The sequence below is a fragment of the Olea europaea genome, unplaced genomic scaffold, assembly GCF_002742605.1.
Source record: "Olea europaea var. sylvestris unplaced genomic scaffold, O_europaea_v1 scaffold2769, whole genome shotgun sequence".
NCBI lineage: Eukaryota > Viridiplantae > Streptophyta > Magnoliopsida > Lamiales > Oleaceae > Olea > Olea europaea.
The window spans coordinates 35,820-40,936 of record NW_019246145.1 but is presented as its reverse complement, the minus strand read 5'-3'; positions in this window follow the sequence as shown (position 1 = coordinate 40,936).

Here is a 5,117-nt window from a genome sequence, read left to right as displayed (position 1 = left end):
ATTAACAATCGTCTCCCAAGATACAATGATAAGTTCTTGTAATGGTAGCATTTCAAACCATAAGAGACGGCGAATTTTTGTATGAAATGAAAGACAAATTTGACGGAAATTTTTTTCTATAGATTCGATGTTAATGTAAACAATGATTTTTATGTAATTAGAGTGAATGAAACAATCATAGAATGTCCAATTTATAGAGCTTGAATGATCATAGGCACAACACAAAATCAACTTGTTAACAAAAAGTTGCACAGGTTCATTGATCGCCTGCTGATTGCTAGCCTCATCACTTGAGCGATTTTTTTTCAGTAACTAGGCCACTCGAGCGGTCATTTAGGTTTTTGAATTTTAATTTTTCCAAAAATCATGTTTCTCAACCTGACTCTATTGACTGATTTCTCATTCATCAGAAAAATAGTTTTTGAGTTCCAAATATACCAAACACATCTATTCGAGGAGTAGAATGTGTTCAACCCATTTTTTGCCAAATTCGACTAACAAGATCCATCCAAACAATTGGTCAAAGATTGATAAAAAAATCAATTTTTTGTTAACAATTTTCAAACAATCTCTTCAATACCTGTACTCTTAAGAAATAAAATGCTTAGGCTGCGGTTGGTTTGGGGTTTTCAGGCCATTTTCCATTTTTCATTTTCGAAAACACGAAAAATGCGTTTGGTCCGTCGTTTTTGAAAATGTATTTTCGAAAACGAGTTAAAATTTATAAATGAAAACGCAAAATGGCTTTTTATCATTTTGAGTGTTTTCAATTATAAATTCCCAAAACACAAAAAACGCGTTGTTAAAATTTATAATTGAAACCGCAAAATGACTTTTTATCATTTTGAGTGTTTTTAGTTATAAATTCCCAAAACACAAAAAACGCCCAAAACGCGCCGTTTTCGGGGAAAACTAAAAATCGTTTTGAAACCGAAAATGGAAAATGGAAAATTAAACCAACTACACCCTTAGCTTTCCTATATTCCTCATTTCCTAAATTAACCACTTCCATTTCCTTGTTGATGTCCTCAATTGTACTGCTATCCTACAAAGTTATCTTAATAATTTAAGCCAAAATTCTTACAAGGAATTGAAAACCTGATCGGTATCATTATGCTTGGAACTATTGATTCCAATTATGCTTATATATTTAAGGTTCACACAACACTTCAACAAAGAGAATATTTTCTTGGTGTGATATAACATTTATATACGAGCAGATCATAACCCACCGTAAAAGGACTCTGGAGTCTGGACCATATGTATACACACTCACACACACTTGAATCCGCACGTTGTAAACTGATTACTTCAGGATGGCATCTCTGGTTTAAAAAAAAAAAAAAAAAAAAATAATAATAATAATAATAATAATAATTTGACAGATAAGAAACCCATAAACAGGATGGTCACCACAAGAGAAGCATTAGTTAAAGTGGCGTCAGAGCATGTATGTAAGTGTTCCATAGCAATGGTGCAGGAAGAAATTTCATACTTTCCTTACTTCGTCAATAAGGTTTTAGGTCCCAATTATTATCAAAGATGTCATTTGAGAAGCTGCAGTCCTAATTTAGTGTGGATAGGTGCTAAAGGATCCAACCTTCGAGTGGTGAATCGAAAACTCAAGCATTGTTTTAAATATTCGACTCCATGAAGCTTTTTCTCTGATGACCCACGGCCTGTACAGAATATATGCTTTAAACAGAAGATAAAACTCCAAAAAATGATTATACATGTACAGTCAATTTTTGGTTTTGAATTTTCAAAAATGTCACATTTTTAAAGTCTTTGCAAGATTGTTATTTTTGGACGTTTTTATCCCTCTAAACAATTTAAATACCCTACACATTCTTCATTAAATGAGATTTGACTATATGAAAAGTTCTACAAAAAACTGAAAAAATGTCACATTCAAATAACTCAAATTTCAAATTTAACCAAAAAAAAAATAAAAATAAAAATAAAATTACTAGAACTAATGATTAACAAATAAAATCAGGTTATAGAGACGGATCAAAAGCAAAATTAAAAATTTTATTGCTTTTTTTATGTAATATGTAGTCTAATTGTCTGAATATGGAAAAATGTTAAGTATAATATTATAAGCTTGTGAAATAAAATTTTCAGTGCTATTATTTATCGGAAACATTATAGATTGAAAGGAATCGAAATATAGTTATGAGGTTAGAGTTTATCTTTTGATTTTTATTTTTCTTAAATTAAAAAAAAATTTGAATACATAAGTGAGTTGGGTTGGTTCGATTAACCAATGGTTTGGGACTTCAAACCATGACTGAACCGAACCACCACGATTTTGTTTAAAAGAAAACCAAACAAAATTGGCCAATTACCTATGTCTTATCTAATTGATTGATTTGGTCGACTTTTCAATTTTTCTGCCTAGGCCTAATCGTGCTTATCTAATTGTGTCTTTCTTTACTAGAGTGACTCTAGAGTTTCTTTGAGAGATGTTTGTAAAGTGAAATATTTGCAGATTGAGATCATGGTCGAGGTGGGAGTCTCGAGAAAATATTACTGAAATGACCAAGTTGCAATTCTTTTATTGTTTATGTGTAGTTTGTTAAAGTTGAAGCTTAGCTCAATACATTTCTTTCAATACTGTCGATACAAATTTTTTCAACTGAGTTGACACTTTTGCTTGTATCTTAAAGAATATACATAACTGTGAGACCAAAATCAAGCAATACCCAAGATGATACTGGGCTCAGTTTCCACCAAAGTTGACACCACCACTATTGAGACACACCCAAATCTCTCTTTTCTTCTTCCCACCTACGGTTGCTATTCATACCCACAAAGAGTCGGCCAAGATGAGATCAATATAGCCCAAGAGAAACCACACAAGTTGCTTGAGAGAAAGAGGCCAAGAGTTAGCCGAGAAGAACTCATAGAGAGAAGTAAACAAGACCACCAATTTGGAGGCGTGAAGGGGAGCCAAGAATTATAGCCCAAAGGTGTGACCATATATGGTAAGTTAGGTAGGTTAACTTAGTAGTCCAAAAGAGGCTTAACACAAAGGTATTGGGCTCCAAATGAATATCGTAGCCATCCAAGTAAATGGGACGGGCCACGAGTAACACGATTAAAATAGGTTGCTTCTAATGGCCCGTAGAAAATTGGATTGGGTTGTCTCGATGGTAGTGTTGACATAAGTTCAATCATATGGCCAAGGCCCATTGGTAATAAATAAAACCGAGGTTACATCATTGCCCGGGAGGCCATTTCACAACAAATTGCCTAACAATAACCTTATTCTAGGAAATAATCCCTGGCAATAAAACCGAGCGCCCGTTGGAAACGTAATTTGCAATTATTATCTAGATTCATGAATTATAATTATACATGCATTTGTCCATTAATGTACTAGAGGAGGAGAAACGTATCTATTCAATGTTGGTTCATGAGTTAGGCTAGATACATGTTAAATCTTATTTATAAATACCCATGTAACTCAAGCCATTAAAAGTATCGAAGTTACAAAAATTTACAATATAATATCTTCTCTTCTACAATCATAAAAAAGTGCAGCAGCACTATATTACGTATAATTTCGAGCATTCGATATTCCTTCTTTTTCATTCAGTTTTTAATCAATCCCCAACAAATTTTTGGTATCAGAGCTTAGTTCTCTATACATATCTCAAATTTTATTTCCCCTCTCCAAAGCATGGCAGCAAATCATGTTTCTACATCCATGTGTTTCCTATACTCCTAATCAAGTTCCCATATTTGAAGGAGAGCATTTTGATTATTGGAGTAGTCAAATGGAGACATTCTTCATTTCGCAAGATTTGTGGGAAGTTGTTGAAGATGGATTTCCGTAAGCTGATGATAATGAAGAAGAAGAAGAAGAAGAAGAAGAATGGACGGAGGCTCAACAAAAAGATTACAAGAAAAATTTACGGCGAGATGCAAGTGCTCTTAGATTTATACAACAAGGATTAAGCAAGACCATATATCCTCGAATTTACGGTGGCAAAAGAGCCAAGCAAGCTTGGAATATCTTAAATGAGGGATTTCATTGCAATGACAAGGTGACTTCTCTAAAGCTTCAATCTCTTTGGAGGGAGTTCGACAATTTATCAAAAAAAGATAATGAAGTTATGCAATTCTATCTAACTCGAGTCTCCGAAATAGTAAATCAAATCAGAAGCCTTGGCGACACAATTGAAGAAAAAAAAGTTGTTCAAAAGGTCCTTCGAAGCCTTCCCGCGAAATATGATTATATTGTCGCCGCTATTGAAGAATCAAAAGATTTGTCTAAATATACTTTTAACGATTTGATGAGTTCCCTGCAAGTACATGAAGAAAGAATTGGCAGGTTCTCAAATCAGCCACTTGAGCAAGCATTTGAGTCTAAAATGAAATTTTATAATTCAAATTCTAAATAGCGGCAAGAAGGCAGAGGAGTATCTTCCCAAGGAAGAGGAGGTTCTTTCCAAGGAAGAGGAGAATCATCACGAGGACGAGGAGGATCATTTCGAGGAAGAGGAAAAGGAAGAGCACAAGGCAACCAATCAAAAAACTATGACGGAAATCCAAATCATCAAGTTAGAAATGCAAATATTTTTTGCAAAATTTGCAGAAAATCAAATCATCAAACAAATGATTGCTTCTACAAATGCAAGAGATGCAGAAATCCTAACCACTCTCATAGAGATTGTTATTACCAGAACAAAGATGAGAAGGATGAAGCAAACTTTTCCAAAGATGAAGATGAACAGCTTTTCTCTTGTATGACGACTCAACAACAATCAAAAAATGTGTGGTACCTAGACAGCGGCTACAGCAGTCACATGACTGGAAATAAAAAAAAATTTCATTGATCTTGATGAGAATTTCAATTCAGAAGTGAAGCTTGGTGATGGAAAGTTACATCGCACTGAAGGAAAGGGAACTATCGCTGTTCAAAGTAAAGGAGGTAACAAAAAGCTCATTGGTGATGTTCTTTATGTGTCTAATTTGACTAGTAACTTCCTTAGTGTTGGACAACTGCTACGCAAAGGATATTCTGTTTTTTTTTATGATGAAAAATGTAGAATATTTGACAAGAAAAGCAATTCCACCATCGCCACAGTTCCTATGAGCTCCAATAA